Source organism: Hemitrygon akajei, chromosome 25 (genome assembly GCF_048418815.1).
Source record: "Hemitrygon akajei chromosome 25, sHemAka1.3, whole genome shotgun sequence".
NCBI lineage: Eukaryota > Metazoa > Chordata > Chondrichthyes > Myliobatiformes > Dasyatidae > Hemitrygon > Hemitrygon akajei.
The window spans coordinates 18,619,342-18,646,806 of record NC_133148.1 but is presented as its reverse complement, the minus strand read 5'-3'; positions in this window follow the sequence as shown (position 1 = coordinate 18,646,806).

Below are 27,465 nucleotides of genomic sequence, written 5' to 3'. Positions count from 1 at the left end.
GGAGGCAGACATCACCACTCTCTTTGCTGCTTTCAGCCAGGTCTGTCCCATTCCCACATCCTCCTCTTTAACAACCTCGTCAGCCTCAGCAACTATTGCCCGACTCCCATGATGGCGTCCGGACCAGAACCAATCATTCCTCTACCAGGCAGATACTCAGGAAACCCCGGCAGAGGCAAGAATCCGATGACCCAGTGCAAGATAATTTTCCAAGCCCAGCCGGGTCAGTATGGTAAATTGCCGTACGATGGACCCACGCTCAGCCTGTTCAAAGGTCTAGGCGAACAAGGTTCTCCTGCAGCCCAGTCTTTCCAGCAATTTGTAGTTGAATTCAAGGGAGAGTTTGACCTTCCAAGTGGGGTCAGGAGGCCTGAGATTGCACCAAGGGGACGGGTCGGTGAGGGACTACGCAGTGAAGCTCCGCACGCTTGTGGTTGTGACAAGGTGGAATGAGAGATCTCTTAACATTGCTGTCCTGCGGGGGGCTCCAGCACGGTGTGTGACAGCTGGATGGCCTCGCAAACCTGCCCATCAAATTGACAAAACAGATTGGTGCCGAGAAAGAACGGCTGAGCTTCCAATGCCTGTGTTCGGCCTCTCCCCCTATCACCCGGTGCACAGTCCACGGAGGAGCCAACGCGGGAGGGGTGCACGCGCCGATCTCAGGAGGAACAATGCCGGTGCAGCAGAATAGGTTCCTGCCTCTACCGTGGTGGTCCAGGCCGCTTCTGGGCATCATGTCTCAAGCACACAGTAAAAGGGGGTATCCCTCAGTGGGAAGGGCAATTCTCCCTGCAAACACCTTCCCATTGTCGTGCAATACACCCAGCTTTCTTGTCGTGGCCGCCCCAGACCCATGCTTCAGGGCAGCCAGCACAACCAGGAACTCTCTGGCTGAAAGAAGGGGAGTTCTGACTCAGAACTGAAAGAGAATTTTTATGGCAAGCCTCCGGACGCTCAGCCTCTAGGCACTGGCAAGATTCACCTTTCTATCGAACCCATCCAACTTGTGCTCGAAGGCAACCCCGTAGGAAACAGCTCTCCTGTCTGCCTGATTCACCTGAGCTGCCCTGACGCGGCCCATGGATCGACTGGTCCTCATGGGCACTCCGAGCTTGCCTGTCCACCCATCTGGGTCGTGTTCGGGTACCCCAGCCTGTGCCAGTCTGGACTTCTCGGGTGTTCCTGGTGAGTATGCTGGCCTTCCTCAGTATGAAGGGCATCTCACTGCCTCCATCTCGGCCAGAGGACTGTGCTGTTTGACTTCTTGCTCAGTATTGGTCCTCCCCGGGGCCGGCTCTTTCCCCGTTCTCACCCTGAAATGGTGGCCATGGAGACAATAGACTTAAGGTTCATCCAACTGTCAATCTCGACAGCTGGGGTGAGCTTCTCCTTCCTGACCAAGAAGGATGGCAAGTTCCACAACTGCATTGGTCATCGGCCCCTCAATAATATCACAGAGAACTGCTACCCTCCTCCCCACTTGAACATCTCCAGGGTTATTCTCCGAGAGATCTGCGCAGAGCTTACAACCTGCTCTCCGATGAGAAAGAGACGAGAGGAAGACGGCATGCAACACCTCCACTGGCCACAATGAGTACCTCGTGGTGCCTTTCAGTCTGGCCAGCACCCCTGCTGTTTTCCGGGCCCAGGTCAATGACGTGCTCTGGGACGTAGTGTAAGAAGGCAACGAGGAATTTTTTTAGCCAGAGAGTGGTGAATCTGTGGAACGCTCTGCGGTGGAGGTCTGGTCCGTGGGTATATTTAAGGCTGAAGTTGATAATAGACAATAGACAATAGGTGCAGAAGTAGACCATTCGGCCCTTCGAGCCTGCACCGCCATTTTGAGATCATGGCTGATCAATTTCTATCAATACCCAGTTCCTGCCTTGTCCCCATATCCCTTGATTCCCCTATCCATAAGATACCTATCTAGCTCCTTCTTGAAAGCAATCTCCTGATTGGTCAGGGCATCAAGGGTTGTGGTGAGGAGGCAGGTGTATGGGTTGAGTGGGATCTGGGATCAGCCATGATGGAATGGTGGAGAAGACTTGATGGGCCGAATGGCCTATGTTTTATGATCTTATGTTGAATCGGTTCATTTTGCATGTACTTGGGCAACATCATTATCTATTCTCACTCTCGCCAGGGAAACAGCCAGCAAGTCCGGAGGGGTCTCAGACGGCTCCTCCATAACAACCTCTATGCCACGCCGAGGCAAGTGATCTTCCCCTCAGCCCTTCCACGTTCAAACGAATTGGTGTAAAGTTCAGACGGTTAAAGCGGCCCAAACCATCGACAGTCAACCAGATGAGGAGCTTCGTGCCGTTTGCAAACTCAGAAACTTCGGTTCCATCGTGTCACCCATTAAAAGTACTTGCCTGTGGGTGAAAAAACGCACTCACCTGTTTGACTGCAGATGCTGCCATCAGGAGTAGGTACAAGAGCCTCAGGTCCCACACCACCAGGGTCAGGAACAGTTATTACCCCTCAACCGTCAGGAAGGAGGTACAAGAGCCTCAGGTCCCACACCACCAGGATCAGGAACAGTTATTACCCCTCAACCGTCAGGAAGGAGGTACTAGAGCATCAGGTCCCACACCAACAGGGTCAGGAACAGTTATTACCCCTCAACCGTCAGGAAGGAGGTACAAGAACCTCAGGTCCCACACCACCAGGGTCAGGAACAGTTATTACTCCTCAACCGTCAGGAAGGAGGTACAAGAGCCTCAGGTCCCACACCACCAGGGTCAGGAACAGTTATTACCCCTCAACCGTCAGGAAGCAGGTACAAGAGCCTCAGGTCCCACAAAACCAGGGTCAGGAACAGTTATTACCCCTCAACCGTCAGGAAGGAGGTACAAGAGCCTCAGGTCCCACACCACCAGGATCAGGAACAGTTATTACCCCTCAACCGTCAGGAAGGAGGTACTAGAGCATCAGGTCCCACACCACCAGGGTCAGGAACAGTTATTACCCCTCAACCATCAGGAAGGAGGTACAAGAACCTCAGGTCCCACACCACCAGGGTCAGGAACAGTTATTACTCCTCAACCGTCAGGAAGGAGGTACAAGAGCCTCAGGTCCCACACCACCAGGGTCAGGAACAGTTATTACCCCTCAACCGTCAGGAAGGAGGTACAAGAGCCTCAGGTCCCACAAAACCAGGGTCAGGAACAGTTATTACCCCTCAACCATCAGGAAGGAGGTACAAGAGCCTCAGGTCCCACACCACCAGGATCAGGAACAGTTATTACCCCTCAACCGTCAGGAAGGAGGTACAAGAGCCTCAGGTCCCACACCACCAGGGTCAGGAACAGTTATTACCCCTCAACCGTCAGGAAGGAGGTACAAGAGCCTCAGGTCCCACACCACCAGGGTCAGGAACAGTTATTACCCCTCAACCGTCAGGAAGGAGGTACAAGAGCCTCAGGTCCCACACCACCAGGGTCAGGAACAGTTATTACCCCTCAACCGTCAGGAAGGAGGTACAAGAGCCTCAGGTCCCACACCACCAGGTTCAGGAACAGTTATTACCCCTCAACCGTCAGGAAGGAGGTACAAGAGCCTCAGGTCCCACACCACCAGGGTCAGGAACAGTTATTACCCCTCAACCGTCAGGAAGGAGGTACAAGAGCCTCAGGTCCCACACCACCAGGATCAGGAACAGTTATTACCCCTCAACCATCAGGAAGGAGGTACAAGAGCCTCAGGTCCCACACCACCAGGGTCAGGAACAGTTATTACCCCTCAACCATCAGGAAGGAGGTACAAGAGCCTCAGGTCCCACACCACCAGGATCAGGAACAGTTATTACCCCTCAACCGTCAGGAAGGAGGTACTAGAGCATCAGGTCCCACACCACCAGGGTCAGGAACAGTTATTACCCCTCAACCGTCAGGAAGGAGGTACAAGAACCTCAGGTCCCACACCACCAGGGTCAGGAACAGTTATTACTCCTCAACCGTCAGGAAGGAGGTACTAGAGCATCAGGTCCCACACCACCAGGGTCAGGAACAGTTATTACCCCTCAATCATCAGGAAGGAGGTACAAGAGCCTCAGGTCCCACACCACCAGGATCAGGAACAGTTATTACCCCTCAACCGTCAGGAAGGAGGTACAAGAGCCTCAGGTCCCACACCACCAGGGTCAGGAACAGTTATTACCCCTCAACCGTCAGGAAGGAGGTACAAGAGCCTCAGGTCCCACACCACCAGGGTCAGGAACAGTTATTACCCCTCAACCGTCAGGAAGGAGGTACAAGAGCCTCAGGTCCCACACCACCAGGGTCAGGAACAGTTATTACCCCTCAACCGTCAGGAAGGAGGTACAAGAGCCTCAGGTCCCACACCACCAGGTTCAGGAACAGTTATTACCCCTCAACCGTCAGGAAGGAGGTACAAGAGCCTCAGGTCCCACACCACCAGGGTCAGGAACAGTTATTACCCCTCAACCATCAGGAAGGAGGTACAAGAGCCTCAGGTCCCACACCACCAGGTTCAGGAATAGTTATTACCCCCCTCAACCGTCAGGCTCTTGAATCAGTGAGGATAACTTCACATTTCACTTACCCCGTCACTGAACCTACGGACTCAATTTCAAGGGCTCGTCATCTCACGTTCTCGATATTTATTGCTTTGTTCTGTTTTTGCATTAGGCACAGCTTGCTGCCTTTTTTGCACATTGTTTGCTTGTCCGTTCTGTTGTGAGCGGTCTTTCATTGATCTATTGTGTTCCTTGGATTTACTGAGAGTGCCCATGAGAAAGTGAATCTCAGGGTTGTCTACGGAGACATATATGGGCACTGATAATCCATTTACTTTGAACTTTCAGACCTCTGCAGGGTTCCTGTTGGACAAGAAAAGCAGACCAAACATTCTCAGAACTAAAGCGACGCTTCACCCCGCCCTGCCCGTCCGTCCGTTGTTGAGGTTGACACGTCCGATGTTGGTGTTGGAGAATACTTCCCCAGTGCCCTTCTGCAGATAATCAGCTGCACCCCTGTGCTTTTCTTCCCCGCTGCTCGACTCCCGCAGAGTGTAGATGTCGGGAACCGAGCCCTTCCGGCTGCTAAGGAGGCACTGGAGGCATGGCGACCCTGGCAGGAGGGAGCAGAGCCCCTCCGGCTGCTAAGGAGGCACTGGAGGCATGGCGACCCTGGCAGGAGGGAGCAGAGCACCTGTTTCTGGAATGGACAGGTCACAAGGACCTCTCCCTCATTTGGGACGTCGAGAGGCTCAACTCCCCTCAAGCCCATTTGTCTCTCTTCTCCACCCTTACCTATGACCCTGGCACCAAGAACAGCCTCTGAGGACAATGCCAATCCAGAAACCAGCCTTCCCTGCTCATTCGTTCATAGCTGCAATGGGGAACAGAGGCAGAGGGGAGGGCTTCCCATCCAGGCCCAAGTGGGGGTCTTCCCAACCAGCTGTATTTGTCCCTGCCTCGGTGTACCCAGCATTGGAGTGAGGTCACTTTTCCCGTCAAGTTGGCGTGCTGGAATTCAGAAGACCCCGGAATTTATAAAGAGATGGTTTTGGTGGCCGTTCGTATTTCAGGATGTCCATGACTGCGTCTCTGTCAGCACCCAGCCGGTCGGCTCTGCCCCACCGCCCCATTAGGTGGGAACGCTACCATTCTGGTGGTTGTGGACCAGTTCCCCAAGGCTGCCCACTTCGTGGCCCTCCCCAGGCTCCCATCGGCTCAGGAGACAGCCACCCCCACGGCTCGGCATGTGTTCAGGCACACGGCTCCCCTCGGGATGTACTGTCCGATCAAAGACTACAGTTCCCATTCTGTTTTTGGAAGCCTCTCTGCTCTCTTTTAGGAGCCACAGCCCTCCCCTCATCAGGTTCTTACCCCCAGACTGGGAGACAGAATCAGGAGCAGGAGATAACCATGTTGTGCCTCGCCTCTTCCAGCCCCACGTCCTGGAGCTCTCAAACGGTGTGGGCAGAGATCGCCCACAATAGCCTCCAGTCACCTTCCATTGAAATGCCCCGTTTGGAGGGCCAGAGGAGATTCCCTGACAGAGTAGGAGTTGCTGCTGCTGAGCAGTTGATGTAGAGACGGGTTGGGGCTCAGAAACACACACCCAGCAGGCCATTCAGCTCTGCCGACGTGTGAGTCGGGCCTGGTGTCTAGAGATTTTCCTTTGAGAGCTGAGAGTCGTAAGTTGGCCCCGCACTACATAGTGGAGAAAGCTATCAACAGTGTCTCGTACAGGCTGCGACTAGCATCGCCTATGAGGATTCACCCGGTGTTCCATGTTTCCCAGCTGAAGCCGGTGACTTTCTTATGCCCCCTCGAGTCACCCCCTCCCCCTTCTCCACCTGGTGGACGGATCCCCGGTTAATCCTGTGTGCCACCTTATGGCATCTCACCGGGTGGGGGGCAGGTCCACTATCTCATGGATTGGGAGGTGTATTGCCCCGAGGAATGGTCTCGGATACCAGCCAATGCCACCCTCATTCAGGATTTCCCGGCGGGCACGGGCCTCTGGTGCCTCAGGAGCTGTGTGCCTAGGGATGGGGCCCTGTCACAACCTCCGACAGCGGGGAGCCCGGGCGCTCTCGCAGGCGGGGAGCTGAACGGGGTCGGCAATCACTTACTTCCCAGTGTGGTGATGTTTAACCCCCTTCCTCACATTTCAGCCTTGACCAAAGCACAGGAGCTTCAACATCTCCCGGCTTACGGTGCACCCTTGTTCTGGGAAAGAAGCCTGTAGTTTATATTGATGCCATAAAGGAGCAGAACTTATTCAGTATTAAGTTCCTGGTTCCGAGCCACAGAGTCAGCTTGAGAGGGCCCCGTTGACCCCCAGTGTTTATTATTTTGGTTTGTTCTGCACAGTTGTTATTAGCATTCGGTGAACTACTCAGTCCCTCTGAATGTGGGCCATCGCCGCACCCTCGCGTCAGTTTCTGTGTGTTCGCCCTTCAGCAGGACGGTCCAGAGCACAGAGGGGTTATCCCTGCCCTCGAGTCCCACCCTGAGGGCTGGAATGAACACGCACCCTCTTCCTTTGATCTGGACTGGTTTCTGGGGCAGTTCAAGGTGCTCTGAGGGGCTTCTGTCTCCTCCACGTGCCAGACAAGCCGGTGAAGGCCACCCCCCCCCCCCAAGTAGGAACCACGGCAGCGAGAGGCGAGGGGGACGGGAGCTCAGCAGCCAGATAGGAATCACTAGACCCTCGTCCATCTTGTCCGGATGCCTCCCGGCTTGGAGTAGCAGCCGCTCTGCTGGTGTCCGCAAAAAGACCGTGGAGAGCCGTAAACACAGCACAGAAACCAGCCTCCCCTCTACGGAGCCTGCCAGGCAGTCAGCACAATCACAGACCCTCCCTCGTCTCCGCCCTCCCAGAAGGTTCAAAAGCCTCAAAGCACTAGGCCCGAGCACAGCACCCACCCTGTCAGCACCCACAGCACCCACCCTGTCAGCACCCACAGCACCCACCCTGTCAGCAGACTGTCAAATGGTTCTGTAGGACGATACGTGGCCCGTACCATCTGCATCTTATCACTCTGCGCTTTGTCCGTAACCGTTACACTGCCATGTTACCTCTTTCCAGCTCAGTGCACTGCGTCAGGATCTGACCTGCACAGAGAGAACGCAGGACAAGCTCAGCTTCAGAGCCACATTTATTTATCACATTACATCAAAATATTGCGGTGAAATGTGCCGCTCGCATTAACAGCCAAGGGTGAGCTGGGGGCAGCCCACAAGTGTCAGTATGCATAATGACACCAACACAGCATTCCCACAGTGTTCACAGAACAAACCCCTTTCCACACACACACACACACACACACACACACACACACACACACACAGACACACACACACACACACACACACACACACACACACAGACACACACACACACACACGCACAGAAAGACAGACACACACACACACACACACACACACACACACACAATGTTCACAGAACAAACCCCTTTACACACACACACACACACACACACACACACACTGTTCACAGAACAAACCCCTTTCCACAGACACACACAGACACACACAGACACACACACACACACACACACACACACAATGTTCACAGAACAAACCCCTTTACACACACACACACACTGTTCACAGAACAAACCCCTTTCCACATACACACACACACACACACACACAATGTTCACAGAACAAACCCCTTTCCACACACACACACACAGACACACACACACACACAGACAGACACACACACACACAATGTTCACAGAACAAACCCTTTTCCACACACACACACAGAAAGACAGACACAGACACAGACAGACAGACACGCGCGCAGCGCGCGCACACACACACACACACACACACACACACACACACAATGTTCACAGAACTAATCCCTTTCCACATACACACACACAGACAGACAGACAGACACACACACACACACACACACACACACACACACACACACACACACACACACACACACACACACACACACACACACACACACACACACACACCTTTAACTTCAGAACAGGACAATAATAAGCTAATTCTAAACTCCAGATGCTGGAATCTGGAGCAACTCACCATCTCCGGGTGGGCTGGTGGGGAGGAAGGATGGGGGGGGGGTGTTGTTTGAGTAGCATTTGAAGTTAGGGTGGGAGGGAATTGTCGATATTCGGATCAAAACCACAAGGACTGAGAGTGGGGAAGGGAGGTGGCCAATGAAAAGATGTGGCCAAGGGGGTATTAGTTTCTCATCAACCCCTCCCTCCCCTTAACCTCGTGTCTCCCCCTCTGTATGTGGTTCCATCTGCCTCTCGACCTTTGCCCCTCCACAATGCACCATCACCCAGAGCTTTACAAGCTCCTGTCTCCCCAGGGGGCCTGGTGAAGTTATCCTGAATGATTGCATCACGGTCTGGTACAATTCCAATGCACAGGAATGTAAAAGGCTGTACAGCAGCGGGCTTGTGGTGAACTACATATACCTGTCTGGACACGCCCCCTGATGGCTGCTCCTGTGGCTCCTCCCACAGACCCCTGTATAAAGGTGATGGAGGTCTGAGCCCGGCCTCTCAGTCTCCAGGATGTAGTATGGTGGTCACTCACTGCTTGTTCCTTCTTCCAGTCAATAAAAGCCGATACCTCGCTTTTACGTCTCAGAGTGAGTTATTGATGGTGCATCAGGGCTCTGCCCGAAACATCTTGGGCACGTCCCCCCCCCCCCCCCCCCCCCACTATCATGTACAGAAGGTGTTGACACAAGAAGGGAACATCTATCTTCAAAAATCCCCACAATCCAGACCAACCCTTCAAGTTTCGGTTCTTGTACACCGAATCACTATCAGCACAGCAACACTGGGACCACTTTGACTCAGTTTTCTTTCAATAATGTCCCCTCTTGTAAAAATGTTTTCCTTGTGAATGCTGCTTATCGGATTCTATGAGCCTGCGATGCTGCTGCAGGGTTTTCATTGCACCCGTGCATACATGCACTGGTGCAGGTGGCAATAAAGCAGAGAGAGATGAGGTACTGCTGCACACTCGTCCTGACAGAGACATGGCTCCAGCACAACACTCCAGAGCCGGCCATCCAGCTAGAAAGCCTAATCTCTGGACAGAAGCGCTGTGATGTCTGGCAAGACCCGTGGAGGAGGATTGTGTGTCCACGTCAATCACAACTGGTGTGTGAATGGCCCACTGTCCACTGCAGAGAGAGTTTTTGTGGTGAAGTGCAAGACCATCTAATTACTGAGGGAGCTGACTGCCGTTGTGTTTACTGCTGTTTACAACCCCCCGTGCTAACGCCCAGGAAGATCTACGCCACAATCTGAAACGTCAAAACCACTCGCCCCAACTGTGTCTTCACTGTTGCCGGTGACTTCAATCGTGCCAACTTAAAATCAGTCCTGCCAACCAGCAGAATGACTTCCCAACCAGGGGAGAGGATATATCAGACCTGATTTACATAGAAACATAGAAAACCTACAGCACAAAGTTGTGCCGAACACGTCCCTACCTTAGAAATTACCAGGCTTACCTGTAGCCCTCTACTTTTCTAAGCTCCAAGTAGCCATCCAGGAGCCTCTTAAAAGAGCCTATCGTATCCTCTTCCACCACCGTCGCCGGCAGCCCATTCCACGCACTCACCACTCTCTGAATAAACAACTTACCCCTGACATCCCCTCTGTATCTACTCCCCAGCACCTTAAACCTGCGTCCTCTTGTGGCAACCATTTCAGCCCTGGGAAAAGGCCTCTGACTATCCACACGATCAATGCCTCTCATCATCTTGTACACCTCTATTAGGTCACCTCTCATCCTCCGTCGCTCCAAGGAGAAAAGGCCGAGTTCACTCAACCTATTCTCAGAAGGCATGCTCCCCAATCCAGGCAACATCCTTGTAAATCTCCTCTGCACCCTTTCTGTGGTTTGATTTATACCAACATTCATGAACCATACGAGGCTGCCCCCCTCCCTCAGCTCGGATACTCAGGCCTCATATCCACCCTGCACACGGACCGCTGGGTAAATGAGGTCAGGAAGATCAGGAGCCAGCCCAGCGCTGCAAAAGCACGGACTGGAGCAGGCTCAGGGCGGTGGCTGCCTACGATTATCAGGTCAACAATGACGAGTATGTGGGATCGGTGACTGGCTACGTAGGAAAATACATCAAGGGCGTTACTGTGATTGAACACTACACCACCAGAAACCGGGGCTGAGTACAGAGATTTGTACACTGCTCTGGGATCAGCTCTCCACCTTCAGATCAGGGGACAGGACGACCCTAAGGTCAGCAAGATCTGTGCCCTGCCGTGCCACCAGGAAGGCTAAGTGAGAGTATTGTCCGACATCTTTGTGACAGCAGGGTCACGCGGTGCGTGTGACAAGGTATACAGACCGCAGCAGGTTACAGGCCCACCCCGCCTGTCAGTGACACCCTTCCTGGTAGGCTCGCTCCCCTCTCTGCACCAGTCGACACAATGAATACATAGACGTTCTATAATACACAGTGAATGTTTCATAGACGTCTAGGAAACCCCCTCCTCTCCCGAGAGCAGGCTCCCTGTCCGACTGCAGATGAGGAGAGGAGAGTCCTAGCCAGGGTAAGCCCACGCAAAGCTGTAGGCCAAACCACACGCCTGGTCAGGTGCTGGGATACCGTGCAGCCCAGCCAACAGACGTCTAAACCTTCTTACCTCTAATGTGTCTCTGAAACAGTCCACGCTCCCTGCCGGCTTCGGGCAGAGAGTAATGGCCACTGCCCGGTGGCACTGACCTTAGCAGTCATGAAGTGCTTCGAGAGGCTGTTGATCGTATAAAGTCCCACCTTCCAGCTACATTGGACCCCTTCCAGGTCGCCCACCACCGAGGACACCTGAGCCTTGGCCCTCACTCCGTCCTGTCCCACCTATACCCCATGAAGTTGTTCATCGATTTCAGCTCAGGGCTTAACACAATCACCCCTCAGAGGCTGGTGGGTAAACTGTCCACGCTGGGACTCAACACCCCTCTCTGTAACGGGATCTTGGGCCTGTTGACGGGAGGACCCCGGTCAGTCTGCACTGGCAGCAGCACCTCCAGCTCTGTCGCGCTGGGCGCTGGTGTCCCCGGGGCTGTGTGCTCAGCCCGCTGCTGACCCACAACTCCATCGCCGGGCCCGGCTCAAACCTGGTCATCAAACTTTCTGCTGTCCTCAACAGTGAGTCCAAAGCCAAATCAGATTTAATATCACCTGAACATGTCAGGAGATTTGTCGTGTTGGGGCATCAGTGCATTGCAGTACAGAATAAAAACCATAAAGGACAATGAAAATATATAAAAACTAAATTAAATCAGCTGTGCAAAAGGAAGTGTTCATGTGTTCATTGTCCATGCAGAAATCCGATTTCAGAGGGGAAGAAGCTGTTCCTGGAACTTCCATCGTGTGTCTTCAGGCTCCTGTTCCTCCTCCCTAACGGTAGCAGTGAGTCGGCATACAGAGAGGCCTGTTGAATGGTGTGAGGGCAACAGCTCGAGTCTCAACGTGGACCCTCTCCGTTGCTCGTCAGTGGGTCCGCAGTGGAGTGAGCACAACGTTCCTTGCCGCGCACGTAACGAACCGAGACCCACCACACCTCCTTATTGGTCAAGAAGGCACAGCTCTCCAACCCCATTTTCTACGTGAGTGCCATCGAGTGTGCCCTGTCCAGCTGCATCATTGCGCGGTACGGAATCAGACCGTAAGACCTACAGAGGACAGTGAAAACCACCAAGCATCTCCCTCCCCTCCACTTGTGACATTTACCGGGAGCGTCACAGATCCCTACCACCCATCCCACAATCTCTCTGACCCACCACCGTCCGGACTGGGTAGCAGCTTCTTCCCTCGGGCTGGGAGACCCGGCCACCGTCGTGGTCTCGTCACTTGGAGTTTACTGTTTTCCTATGTTGTGCACTGTGTGCATTTTTGAATTATGTTTTATTAACTTATTCATGACAATATTTTGGTTTTTGTGTTGTGTGTGATACATGTTTAGTGGGTGCGCTATGGTCTGAATTGTTTTATTTAGTTGTATATATGTACAGTCTGACGGTAATGAACTTGAACTTCAAGTTGAACTTCCTCTTTGATTTGTCTTCCCTCCTGAAATTCAGGAAGGCAGCATGGTCACGATGGGCTGAACGGCCTGTTATCGCACCTGCAAAGCCTTTTGACCCCGAGCACAGAAAACCACACTGACCTTCCTGCTTGGAGTTCCACTTCCAGCGCACAGCGTTTCTGTAGAATCGAGAGGCGTCAGAACCAAGGGAAACGAAGAAGGCGCGTGGCAGTCGTAGAGCGCTAGAGGCCTTTTCATCCTGACCTAGCTGTCCCATTTGCCTCATATTCCTCGAAAACTTTCCCACCTGTCCAGATCTCTTTTAAACTTCCGAATCTCTCCACCACTGCAACTCTACCTGCTTCAAGCACTTCCTCAGGCAGATCATTCCATCTTCTGTGTGAACAACACCCCAGCTTCCCTTTAAATCTTTCCCCTCTCACCTGGCTTCTAGAGAGTTGTCCCTACCCTGGGGGGGGAAGGCTGTGACCTTATGTATGTGCTCATGATTTATGTGACTCTTCACATTAACCCTCAGATCTGCTTTGCTGCAAGGGGGAGAAACGGCCTCTCCAGCCCCTCATTACAACTGCAGGAGGTGCTGGACGTGCAGAGCAACATACACAGAATGTTAAAGGAACTCAGCCGGTCAGGCGGCGTCTGTGGAGAGGTTCCAGGACCGGAAAGAAAGGGGGGAAAAGCCAGATTAAGAGCTGGGGGGAGTACAGGCTGGCAAATGAGACTAGGTACGAGAAGGTGGGCGGGTGAGTGCGGAGGGGTGGTGAGGTGGAAAGGGTAGAGGGCTGGAGAGGAAGGGATCTGATCGGAGTGGCCTATGGCATAAAGGGAGAGAGCCGAGCAGTCGGGGGAGGTGATGGGCGGGTGAGTACGGAGGGGTGATGAGGTGGAAAGGGTACAGGGCTGGAGAGGAAGGGATCTGATCGGAGTGGCCCACGGCATAAAGGGAGGGAGCTGAGCAGTGATGGGTGGGTGAGCCGAGCAGTGATGGGCGGGTGAGCAGAAGAGAAGGATAGAAAGGATAACAGAATGGGGGGTGGAAAAAGACGAAGTGTCTTGTCCCCAAAACGCCAATTGCTCATTCACCTTCAGAGAAGCTGCCCGATCAGCTGAGTTCCTCCAGCATTTGTGTGTGTTGCTCATTTTAACGTGCCGGTAACATCAGTATCAGCATTTCAATCCCCTCGTAACTCATCCTCCCTGAAGCTACAGAAGGTGACACAGGAGCTGCACACAATGCTCCCAATGATGACTTCCCGACTGTCCCAGTGAATGACCTGAGGCCGACAGTCTTTAACCACCGAGTCCAGTCCAGTTTATCGTCAAATGCACGTGAGCACCGTTGTAATGATGCAGCATCTCACCGCATTGTAAACCACCCCCTCTAACCGTGCCACCACGCGGACTGGTGAAAGTATCCTGAATGTTTGCATTGCGGTCTGCTACAACGTGGAGCAAATGTACGAACCTGCAACACGTCCCAGCCACGTCCGTTATAGTATTAATGGTAAGACTCTTGGCAGTGTGGAGGATCAGAGGGATCTAGGGGTCTGAGTCCACAGGACACTCAAAGCTGATGTGCAGGTTGACTCTGTGGTTAAGAAGGCATACGGTGCATTGGCCTTCATCAATTGTGGGATTGAGTTTAGGAGCCAAGAGGTGATGTTTGCAGCTATATAGGACCCTGGTCAGTCCCCACTTGGAGTACTGTGCTCAGTTCTGATTGCCTCACTACAGGAAGGATGTGGAAACTATAGAAAGGGCGCAGAGGAGATTTACAAGGACGATGCCTGGATTGGGGAGCATGCCTTATGAGAATAGGTTGAGTGAACTCGGCCTTTTTTCCTGGGGTGACGGAGGATGAGAGGTGACTTGAAAGAGGTGTACTAGATAATGAGAGGCATCGAACGTGTGGATAGTCAGGGGCTTTTCCCCAGGGCTGAATTGGCTAACACAAGAGGGCATCACTTTAAGGTGCTTGGAAGCAGGTACAGAGGAGATGTCGGGGGTAAGTTTTTTACACAGAGAGTGGTGAGTGCGTGGAATGGGCTGCCGGCGACGGTGGTGGAGGCGGAAACGATAGGGTCTTTTAAGAGACTCCTGGATGGCTACACGGAGCTTAGAAGAATAGAGGGCTATGGGTAAAGCCTAGGTAATTCTCAGGTAGGGACATGTTCAGCACAGCTTGGTGGGCCAAAGGGCCTGTATTGTGCTGTATGTTTCTATGTCCCTCCCCACCATTACTAGCATCCACAGGAGGCGCTGCCTCTAGAAGGGACCATCTATCATCAAAGACCCCACCGTCTGGGTCCTGCCACCTTCTCACAGCTGGCATCGGGCAGGAGGTACAGGGGGCTGACGTCCCACATCACCAGGTTCAAGAACAGCTACTTCCCTTCAACCATTCAGTTCCTCAACCAACCAGCACATCCCTGATCACTACCATTTAGTACAATGCTTCCCTACCTGGGGCCCTCCGACCCCCTTGCTTAACAGTATTGGTCCATGGCAGAGAAAGAGTTTGGGAACCCCTGGTTTAGTAACACCAGGACAACGTTGATAACAAGTGGACAATTTCTGTTCCAATAGTGTTCTTTTTTGCAAAAAATGCGTATAATTTATGTTTTATTAATGTTACCTTTTTAAATGCTGGTTAATAGGAACAGGAGTTACAAGGGCTGTTTACTTCACCCAGGCCACTGGGACGAGAGGTCCGTGTCAATCTGGAAGTTAAGGCTTGAGGTGCTTTGTCTTTAAAGGTCAACAATCCTGTAGGTTGGGTCACTGGAGGCCCGAAGGTCAAACCCCTGACTGGTGATTTGGGATTGAGGCTCAGACGTCAGAGATGCCCCAATCTGAAGGGCAAAGGGCAAATCAGGGGACAACGACTCCAGAGGCAGAAAGCCCGAAGATCGATGGCCGAAGTTGATGAGTCCAGAACAGAGAACGGTGTCAGAACTCGGGCTTGATGTCTGAGTCTGCGAGGCCAAGCCAGAGATTGGAGGTTGGGGGCTTGGTGTCTCCATGTGTGGGAGGCTGGGCCAGTGGGGGTTGGAGGCCTCATGTTTGTGAGTTTGAGAGACTAGGCCCAGAGGCGTCCTGTCCAAGGGCTGGAAGCCTGTATGTGTGAGGTGGTGGGAGGGAGGGGAAGGGACTTGATTATTTTGGCTGTCGTTGTTGCTCTTTGTGTCATTCGGTGTCCTGTGTTGTGTTGTGTATTGAACAAGGTGGACGTGCTACATCTGCACTGGAAAGCGTGCCGACACCTAGGAGCTGCCCCCAGCACATGCTTGGGTGTGTTTGCTGAGGCAAACGACACGTTTGACTGTGTGTGAACGAACATGTTTAAAAATAGAGCTGAATCTGATGGCGGTGCTGCTGCAAACGTTTCTCATTTCACCTTTACTTCCAGGTACAGGACCCGTGCAGATGTCAAACTCAACTTTCAACTTCAACATTGCTGCTCCCACATCCAGACTGGACTGGAGTCCAGAGTCAGTCACAGGCTCAGAGTTCCAGCTGACCCAGGGGCAGAGAGACTGAGTGACCCAGGGGCAGACAAACTGAGTGACCCAGGGGTAGACGGACTGTGTGACCCAGGGATAGACAAACTGTGTGACCCAGGGGTAGTGAGACTATGTGACCCAGGGATAGACAAACTGTGTGACCCAGGGGCAGTGAGACAGTGTGACCAAGGGGCAGAGAGACTGTGTGACCCAGGGGTAGTGAGACTGTGTGACCCGGGCTAGTGAGACTGTGTGACCCAGGGTAGACAAACTGAGTGACCCAGGGGTAGTGAGTTTTTGTGACCCAGGGGTAGACGGACTGTGTGACCCAGGGTTAGTGAGACTGTGTGACCCAGGGGTAGTGAGACTGTGTGACTCAGGGGTAGACCGACTGTGTGACCCGGGGTAGTGAGACTGTGTGACCCAGGGGTAGACAAACTGAGTGACCCAGGGGTAGACAGACTGTGTGACCCAGGGGTAGTGAGACTGTGTGACCCAGGGGTAGACAAACTGAGTGACCCAGGGGTAGACGGACTGTGTGAGCCAGGGTTAGTGAGACTGTGTGACCCAGGGGTAGACAAACTGAGTGACCCAGGGGTAGACGGACTGTGTGACCCAGGGTTAGTGAGACTGTGTGACCCAGGGGTAGTGAGACTGTGTGACCCAGGGGTAGATGGACTGTGTGACCCGGGGGCAGTGAGACTGTGTGACCCAGGGGTAGACAAACTGAGTGACCCAAGGGTAGTGAGTTTTTGTGACCAAGGGGTAGACAAACTGAGTGACCCAGGGTTAGTGAGACTGTGTGACCCAGGGGTAGACAGACTGTGTGACCCAGGGGTAGAGAAACTGAGTGACGCAGGGGCAGTGAGACTGAGTGACCCAGGGGTAGACGGACTGTGTGACCCAGGGGTAGATGGACTGTGTGACCCGGGGTAGTGAGACTGTGTGACCCAGGGGTAGACAAACTGTGTGACCCAGGGGTAGATGGACTGTGTGACCCAGGGGTAGACAAACTGTGTGACCCGGGGGTAGACGGACTGTGTGACCCGGGGGTAGACAAACTGTGTGACCCAAGGGTAGACGGACTGTGTGACCCAGGGTTAGTGAGACTGTGTGACCCAGGGGTAGTGAGTTTTTGTGAACCAGGGGTAGACGGACTGTGTGACCCAGGGTTAGTGAGACTGTGTGACCCAGGGGTAGTGAGTGTGTGACCCAGGAGTAGACGGACTGTGTGACCCAGGGGTAGTGAGACTGTGACCCAGGGGTAGTGAGTTTTTGTGACCCGGGGTAGACGGACTGTGTGACCAGGGGTAGACAAACTGAGTGACCCAGGGGTAGTGAGACTGTGTGACCCAGGGGTAGACAGACTGTGTGACCCAGGGTTAGTGAGACTGTGTGACCCAGGGGTAGTGAGACTGAGTGACCCAGGGGTAGTGAGTTTTTGTGACCCAGGGGTAGAGAAACTGAGTGACCCAGGGATAGTGAGTTTTTGTGAACCAGGGGTAGACGGACTGTGTGACCCAGGGTTAGTGAGACTGTGTGACCCAGGGGTAGTGAGTGTGTGACCCAGGGGTAGACGGACTGTGTGACCCAGGGGTAGTGAGTTTTTGTGACCCAGGGGTAGATGGACTGTGTGACCCAGGGGTAGTGAGACTGTGTGACCCAGGGGTAGACGGACTGTGTGACCCAGGGTTAGTGAGACTGTGTGACCCAGGGGTAGTGAGACTGTGTGATCCAGGGGTAGTGAGTTTTTGTGAACCAGGGGTAGACGGACTGTGTGACCCAGGGTTAGTGAGACTGTGTGACCCAGGGGTAGTGAGTGTGTGACCCAGGGGTAGACGGACTGTGTGACCCAGGGGTAGTGAGTTTTTGTGACCCAGGGGTAGTGAGACTGTGTGACCCAGGGGTAGTAAGTTTTTGTGACCCAGGGGTAGACGGACTGTGTGACCCAGGGTTAGTGAGACTGTGTGACCCAGGGGTAGACAAACTGTGTGACCCAGGGGTAGACGGACTGTGTGACCCGGGGGTAGACAAACTGTGTGACCCAGGGGTAGAGAAACTGAGTGACCCAGGGGTAGTGAGTTTTTGTGAAACAGGGGTAGACGGACTGTGTGTCCCAGGGTTAGTGAGACTGTGTGACCCAGGGGTAGTGAGTGTGTGACCCAGGGGTAGACGGACTGTGTGACCCAGGGGTAGTGAGACTGTGTGACCCAGGGGTAGACGGACTGTGTGACCCAGGGGTAGTGAGACAGTGTGACCCAGGGGTAGAGAAACTGAGTGACCCAGGGGTAGTGAGACTGTGTGACCCAGGGGTAGTGAGTTTTTGTGAACCAGGGGTAGACGGACTGTGTGACCCAGGGTTAGTGAGACTGTGTGACCCAGGGGTAGTGAGTGTGTGACCCAGGGGTAGACGGACTGTGTGACCCAGGGGTAGTGAGTTTTTGTGACCCAGGGGTAGACGGACTGTGTGACCTAGGGTTAGTGAGTTTTTGTGACCCGGGGTAGACGGACTGTGTGACCCAGGGTTAGTGAGACTGTGTGACCCAGGGGTAGACGGACTGTGTGACCCAGGGGTAGTGAGACTGTGTGACCCAGGGGTAGACGGACTGTGTGACCCAGGGTTAGTGAGACTGTGTGACCCAGGGGTAGTGAGACAGTGTGACCCAGGGGTAGTGAGTTTTTGTGAACCAGGGGTAGACGGACTGTGTGACCCAGGGTTAGTGAGACTGTGTGACCCAGGGGTAGTGAGTGTGTGACCCAGGGGTAGACGGACTGTGTGACCTAGGGTTAGTGAGTTTTTGTGACCCGGGGTAGATGGACTGTGTGACCCAGGGTTAGTGAGACTGTGTGACCCAGGGGTAGTGAGACTGTGTGACCCAGGGGTAGACGGACTGTGTGACCCAGGGGTAGTGAGACTGTGTGACCCAGGGGTAGAGAAACTGAGTGACCCAGGGGTAGTGAGACAGTGTGACCCAGGGGCAGTGAGACTGTGTGACCCAGGGGTAGTGAGTTTTTGTGAACCAGGGGTAGTGAGACTGTGTGACCCAGGGGTAGTGAGTTTTTGTGAACCAGGGGTAGACGGACTGTGTGACCCAGGGTTAGTGAGACTGTGTGACCCAGGGGTAGTGAGTGTGTGACCCAGGGGTAGATGGACTGTGTGACCCAGGGGTAGTGAGTTTTTGTGACCCAGGGGTAGACGGACTGTGTGACCTAGGGTTAGTGAGTTTTTGTGACCCGGGGTAGACGGACTGTGTGACCCAGGGGTAGTGAGACTGTGTGACCCAGGGGTAGAGAAACTGAGTGACCCAGGGGTAGTGAGACAGTGTGACCCAGGGGCAGTGAGACTGTGTGACCCAGGGGTAGTGAGACAGTGTGACCCAGGGGTAGTGAGTTTTTGTGAACCAGGGGTAGACGGACTGTGTGACCCAGGGTTAAGTGAGACTGTGTGACCCAGGGGTAGTGAGTTTTTGTGAACCAGGGGTAGACGGACTGTGTGACCCAGGGTTAGTGAGACTGTGTGACCCAGGGGTAGTGAGTGTGTGACCCAGGGGTAGACGGACTGTGTGACCCAGGGGTAGTGAGTTTTTGTGACCCGGGGTAGACAGACTGTGTGACCCAGGGTTAGTGAGACTGTGTGACCCAGGGGTAGACGGACTGTGTGACCCAGGGTTAGTGAGACTGTGTGACCCAGGGGTAGAGAAACTGAGTGACCCAGGGTTAGTGAGACTGTGTGACCCAGGGGTAGTGAGACTGAGTGACCCAGGGTTAGTGAGTTTTTGTGACCCAGGGGTAGACGGACTGTGTGACCCAGGGGTAGACAGACTGTGTGACCCGGGGTAGTGAGACTGTGTGACCCAGGGGTAGACGGACTGTGTGACCCAGGGTTAGTGAGACTGTGTGACCCAGGGGTAGAGAAACTGAGTGACCCAGGGTTAGTGAGACTGTGTGACCCAGGGGTAGTGAGACTGAGTGACCCAGGGTTAGTGAGTTTTTGTGACCCAGGGGTAGACGGAGTGTGTGACCCAGGGGTAGACCGACTGTGTGACCCGGGGTAGTGAGACTGTGTGACCCAGGGTTAGTGAGACTGTGTGACCCAGGGGTAGTGAGTGTGTGACCCAGGGGTAGACGGACTGTGTGACCCAGGGGTAGTGAGTTTTTGTGACCCAGGGGTAGACGGACTGTGTGACCCAGGGGTAGTGAGACTGTGTGACCCAGGGGTAGACGGACTGTGTGACCCAGGGGTAGTGAGACAGTGTGACCCAGGGGTAGAGAAACTGAGTGACCCAGGGGTAGTGAGACAGTGTGACCCAGGGGCAGTGAGACTGTGTGACCCAGGGGTAGTGAGATTTTGTGAACCAGGGGTAGACGGACTGTGTGACCCAGGGTTAGTGAGACTGTGTGACCCAGGGGTAGTGAGTGTGTGACCCAGGGGTAGACGGACTGTGTGACCCAGGGGTAGTGAGTTTTTGTGACCCAGGGGTAGACGGACTGTGTGACCTAGGGTTAGTGAGTTTTTGTGACCCGGGGTAGACGGACTGTGTGACCCAGGGTTAGTGAGACTGTGTGACCCAGGGGTAGACGGACTGTGTGACCCAGGGGTAGTGAGTTTTTGTGAACCAGGGGTAGACGGACTGTGTGACCCAGGGTTAGTGAGACTGTGTGACCCAGGGGTAGTGAGTGTGTGACCCAGGGGTAGACGGACTGTGTGACCCAGGGGTAGTGAGTTTTTGTGACCCAGGGGTAGACGGACTGTGTGACCTAGGGTTAGTGAGTTTTTGTGACCCGGGGTAGACGGACTGTGTGACCCAGGGTTAGTGAGACTGTGTGACCCAGGGGTAGACGGACTGTGTGACCCAGGGGTAGTGAGACTGTGTGACCCAGGGGTAGACGGACTGTGTGACCCAGGGTTAGTGAGACTGTGTGACCCAGGGGTAGAGAAACTGAGTGACCCAGGGTTAGTGAGACTGTGTGACCCAGGGGTAGTGAGACTGAGTGACCCAGGGTTAGTGAGTTTTTGTGACCCAGGGGTAGACGGACTGTGTGACCCAGGGTTAGTGAGACTGTGTGACCCAGGGGTAGTGAGTTTTTGTGACCCAGGGGTAGACGGACTGTGTGACCCAGGGTTAGTGAGACTGTGTGACCCAGGGTAGAGAGACTGTGTGACCCAGGGTTAGTGAGACTGTGTGACCCAGGGGTAGACGGACTGTGTGACCCAGGGGTAGTGAGACAGTGTGACCCAGGGGTAGTGAGACTGTGTGACCCAGGGGTAGTGAGTTTTTGTGAACCAGGGGTAGACGGACTGTGTGACCCAGGGGTAGTGAGACTGTGTGACCCAGGGGTAGTGAGTGTGTGACCCAGGAGTAGACGGACTGTGTGACCCAGGGGTAGTGAGACTGTGTGACCCAGGGGTAGACGGACTGTGTGACCGAGGATTAGTGAGACTGTGTGACCCAGGGGTAGTGAGACTGTGTGACCCAGGGGTAGTGAGTTTTTGTGACCCAGGGGTAGACGGACTGTGTGACCCAGGGTTAGTGAGACTGTGTGACCCAGGGGTAGACAAACTGTGTGACCCAGGGGTAGACGGACTGTGTGACCCGGGGGTAGACAAACTGTGTGACCCAGGGGTAGAGAAACTGAGTGACCCAGGGGTAGTGAGTTTTTGTGAACCAGGGGTAGACGGACTGTGTGTCCCAGGGTTAGTGAGACTGTGTGACCCAGGGGTAGTGAGTGTGTGACCCAGGGGTAGACGGACTGTGTGACCCAGGGGTAGTGAGTTTTTGTGACCCAGGGGTAGACGGACTGTGTGACCTAGGGTTAGTGAGTTTTTGTGACCCGGGGTAGACGGACTGTGTGACCCAGGGTTAGTGAGACTGTGTGACCCAGGGGTAGACGGACTGTGTGACCCAGGGGTAGTGAGACTGTGTGACCCAGGGGTAGACGGACTGTGTGACCCAGGGTTAGTGAGACTGTGTGACCCAGGGGTAGAGAAACTGAGTGACCCAGGGTTAGTGAGACTGTGTGACCCAGGGGTAGTGAGACTGAGTGACCCAGGGTTAGTGAGTTTTTGTGACCCAGGGGTAGACGGACTGTGTGACCCAGGGTTAGTGAGACTGTGTGACCCAGGGGTAGTGAGTTTTTGTGACCCAGGGGTAGACGGACTGTGTGACCCAGGGTTAGTGAGACTGTGTGACCCAGGGTAGAGAGACTGTGTGACCCAGGGTTAGTGAGACTGTGTGACCCAGGGGTAGACGGACTGTGTGACCCAGGGTAGACGGACTGTGTGACCCAGGGTTAGTGAGACTGTGTGACCCAGGGGTAGACGGACTGTGTGACCCAGGGGTAGATGGACTGTGTGACCCAGGGGTAGTGAGTTTTTGTGAACCAGGGGTAGACGGACTGTGTGACCCAGGGTTAGTGAGACTGTGTGACCCAGGGGTAGTGAGTGTGTGACCCAGGAGTAGACGGACTGTGTGACCCAGGGGTAGTGAGACTGTGTGACCCAGGGGTAGACGGACTGTGTGACCCAGGATTAGTGAGACTGTGTGACCCAGGGGTAGTGAGACTGTGTGACCCAGGGGTAGTGAGTTTTTGTGACCCAGGGGTAGACGGACTGTGTGACCCAGGGTTAGTGAGACTGTGTGACCCAGGGGTAGACGGACTGTGTGACCCGGGGGTAGACAAACTGTGTGACCCAGGGGTAGAGAAACTGAGTGACCCAGGGGTAGTGAGTTTTTGTGAACCAGGGGTAGAGGGACTGTGTGTCCCAGGGTTAGTGAGACTGTGTGACCCAGGGGTAGTGAGTGTGTGACCCAGGGGTAGACGGACTGTGTGACCCAGGGATAGTGAGTTTTTGTGACCCAGGGGTAGACGGACTGTGTGACCCAGGGGTAGTGAGACAGTGTGACCCAGGGGTAGTGAGTTTTTGTGACCCAGGGGTAGTCGGACTGTGTGACCCAGGGGTAGTGAGACTGTGTGACCCAGGGGTAGACGGACTGTGTGACCCAGGGTTAGTGAGACTGTGTGACCCAGGGGTAGTGAGTGTGTGACCCAGTGGTAGACGGACTGTGTGACCCAGGGGTAGTGAGTTTTTGTGACCCAGGGGTAGATGGACTGTGTGACCTAGGGTTAGTGAGTTTTTGTGACCCGGGGTAGACGGACTGTGTGACCCAGGGGTAGTGAGACTGTGTGACCCAGGGGTAGACGGACTGTGTGACCCAGGGTTAGTGAGACTGTGTGACCCAGGGGTAGTGAGACAGTGTGACCCAGGGGTAGTGAGACTGTGTGACCCAGGGTTAGTGAGTTTTTGTGACCCGGGGTAGATGGACTGTGTGACCCAGGGTTAGTGAGACTGTGTGACCCAGGGGTAGTGAGACTGTGTGACCCAGGGGTAGACGGACTGTGTGACCCAGGGGTAGTGAGACTGTGTGACCCAGGGGTAGAGAAACTGAGTGACCCAGGGGTAGTGAGACAGTGTGACCCAGGGGCAGTGAGACTGTGTGACCCAGGGGTAGTGAGTTTTTGTGAACCAGGGGTAGTGAGACTGTGTGACCCAGGGGTAGTGAGTTTTTGTGAACCAGGGGTAGACGGACTGTGTGACCCAGGGTTAGTGAGACTGTGTGACCCAGGGGTAGTGAGTGTGTGACCCAGGGGTAGATGGACTGTGTGACCCAGGGGTAGTGAGTTTTTGTGACCCAGGGGTAGACGGACTGTGTGACCTAGGGTTAGTGAGACTGTGTGACCCAGGGGTAGTGAGTGTGTGACCCAGGGGTAGACGGACTGTGTGACCTAGGGTTAGTGATTTTTTGTGACCCGGGGTAGACGGACTGTGTGACCCAGGGGTAGTGAGTTTTTGTGACCCGGGGTAGACGGACTGTGTGACCCAGGGGTAGTGAGACTGTGTGACCCAGGGGTAGAGAAACTGAGTGACCCAGGGGTAGTGAGACAGTGTGACCCAGGGGCAGTGAGACTGTGTGACCCAGGGGTAGTGAGACAGTGTGACCCAGGGGTAGTGAGACTGTGTGACCCAGGGGTAGTGAGTTTTTGTGACCCAGGGGTAGACGGACTGTGTGACCTAGGGTTAGTGAGTTTTTGTGACCCTGGGTAGACGGACTGTGTGACCCAGGGGTAGTGAGACTGTGTGACCCAGGGGTAGACGGACTGTGTGACCCAGGGTTAGTGAGACTGTGTGACCCAGGGGTAGAGAAACTGAGTGACCCAGGGTTAGTGAGACTGTGTGACCCAGGGGTAGTGAGACTGAGTGACCCAGGGTTAGTGAGTTTTTGTGACCCAGGGGTAGACGGACTGTGTGACCCAGGGGTAGACAGACTGTGTGACCCGGGCTAGTGAGACTGTGTGACCCAGGGGTAGACGGACTGTGTGACCCAGGGTTAGTGAGACTGTGTGACCCAGGGGTAGTGAGTTTTTGTGACCCAGGGGTAGACGGACTGTGTGACCCAGGGTTAGTGAGACTGTGTGACCCAGGGTAGAGAGACTGTGTGACCCAGGGTTAGTGAGACTGTGTGACCCAGGGGTAGACGGACTGTGTGACCCAGGGGTAGTGAGTTTTTGTGAACCAGGGGTAGACGGACCGTGTGACCCAGGGTTAGTGAGACTGTGTGACCCAGGGGTAGACGGACTGTGTGACCCAGGGTTAGTGAGACTGTGTGACCCAGGGGTAGACGGACTGTGTGACCCAGGGGTAGTGAGACTGTGTGACCCAGGGGTAGTGAGTTTTTGTGAACCAGGGGTAGACGGACTGTGTGACCCAGGGTTAGTGAGACTGTGTGACCCAGGGGTAGACGGACTGTGTGACCCAGGGGTAGTGAGTGTGTGACCCAGGGGTAGACGGACTGTGTGACCCAGGGTAGACGGACTGTGTGACCCAGGGGTAGTGAGACTGTGTGACCCAGGGGTAGACGGACTGTGTGACCCAGGGTTAGTGAGACTGTGTGACCCAGGGGTAGTGAGACAGTGTGACCCAGGGGTAGTGAGTTTTTGTGAACCAGGGGTAGACGGACTGTGTGACCCAGGGTTAGTGAGACTGTGTGACCCAGGGGTAGTGAGTTTTTGTGAACCAGGGGTAGACGGACTGTGTGACCCAGGGTTAGTGAGACTGTGTGACCCAGGGGTAGTGAGAGTGTGTGACCCAGGGTTAGTGAGACTGTGTGACCCAGGGGTAGACGGACTGTGTGACCCGGGGGCAGAGAGACTGTGTGACTGCCCAAGAGAGAGAGGGTTGTGAGGATTTGTATTGATACCTTTATGGAAAAGTTAGATGAGTACCGTGGGGTGGGGGGGGGGGGGGGTGTTGAATGTGGCGTTGTGGGGTGAATGGGCAGGGAGAGGCCGCGTTGCGTACCGAGGCAGCCAGGAAGCACCATCAAGTTATTCAGCCCTTCAAACTTTAACTGTCTCTCATCAAAATCAAGTCTGAGTTCTCCCACAGCTTTATCCTTAAACGTTATTTCCAAATCCGTCAACTCTCCAAACACCCTGAAACCTATTGACCACTTCAGTGAATGAACACAAGGATTGAGTCTCCATCACCCTTTCTGGTGAAGTATTCGAACGGTCCCCTTCCTCTGACTGAAGATCGATCGTATTTCCTGGTCCTGACCTACCTACTCTGATTCTCACTCCCCACCAGTCCACGATTCCTCGATCAGGGAGGCATACCCCTTGTATTTATAAAGTAATACGTTACAGAATCTGGCCCTTTGACCCAACTGGGCTATGCCAACCAAGATTCCCATCTAAGCTAGTTCCATACTGTTCTAAGCTAGGCGTTCCACGCAGACCCCTCCGTTAATGGTCGCGGGTCTATGGTGTAATGAAGGTTGTGAACCCCTGCTCTAATCCTTCCCTATCGGTGTATCTGACCCAGTACCCTTCAACTGCTATACCTGCCTTAACCACTTCCTCTGTCGCTCTGGGTGAAAAAGTTGCTCCTCGGCTTCATGTTAAATCTTCCTCCTCTTACCTTGAACCTCTGTCTTGTCGGATTACCTTCTGTGTCCATCCTGTTGAGCCTTAGAACAGCTTGGCCAGTTTCATTCCAGAGAGTGTGGACCCCGTCTATTCAGTCTTTTCTCATTCCTTTGGTAAGAAGACCAAAGCTGTCAGCCAGCTACAGTCTCAACAATGATTTCACAAGAAGACCCAAGATACAGCTTGCATTTCCTGCAGTGTACTCTACCTGCTTGGCACTTGTTTACCACACGACTGAACCCTTTGAACATCAACACCGTCCATCCCCTCGTATTTAACAGCTGCTGTGTTTCTGTTCTGCAAAGTAGATAACTCGGGCTTTTCAATGTTTGGAACTGCAGCACAACGATGGCTAACGTTGGGATGGTTGACACGTCGTGTGCAGTCAGCCCAGGCAACAGAGGCTTTGAAGAGCAGAACTTCCCTTTGCCCAGCAGGGGCTGGAGCCCGTTTGTTCGATTGACTATCGACACCTGTATTGTGACTGGTTAATGATCTCACAAATAACATACATGGTTCACCAGAATCAGAATCAGTTTAATATCACTGGCTTATGTCGTGAAATTTGTTGACTTAGCGGCTGCAGTACAATGCAATAATAGAGAAAAATGTGAATTACGTTTGTGTGTGTGTGTGTGTGTGTGTGTGTGTGTGTGTGTGTGTCTGTGTGTGTGTGTGTGTCTGTGTGTGTGTGTGTGTGTATGTGTCTGTGTGTGTGTGTCTGTGTCTGTGCGTGTGTGTGTGTCTGTGTGTGTGTGTGTGTGTGTGTGTGTGTGCGCGTGTGCGTGTGTGTGTGTGTGTGGGGTGTCTGTGTGTGCGCGCACGCGCGTGTGTGTGTGTCTGTCTGTGCGTGTGTCTGTGTGTGTGTGTGTGTGTGTGTGTGTGTGTGTGCGCGTGTGCGTGTGTGTGTGTGTGTGTATAAATGCAAACATTTGTAGTTAAGTAAGTACTGCAAAGATAGAATAAAAAGTAGTGAGGTATGCTCATGGGTTCAATGTCCATTCAGAAATCTGATGGTGGAGGGGAAGAAGCTGTTCCTGAATCATTGAATGTGTGTCTTCAGGCTCCTGTCCCTCCTTCCCTCTCACCCCCCCCCCCCACACCTCCTTATTCTGGTTTCTGCCCCCCGTGCTTTCCGATCCTGAAGAAGTGCCGTGGCCTGAAACAGCAACTGTCTATTCATTTCCATGGATGCTGCCTGAGCTGCTGAGCTCCTCCAGCGTGCTGTGTCTGTTACTCTGGATCTCCAGCATCTGCAGAAACCTTTCTCTGTGTTAAAGAAAAGTTTATTCCCATGTTTTACTTTCTGTGCAATAACAAATTCTCAATCCCCGTCAATGCACTAAACATTGAATGTCTGTGTCACTAGACGAACCTTGAC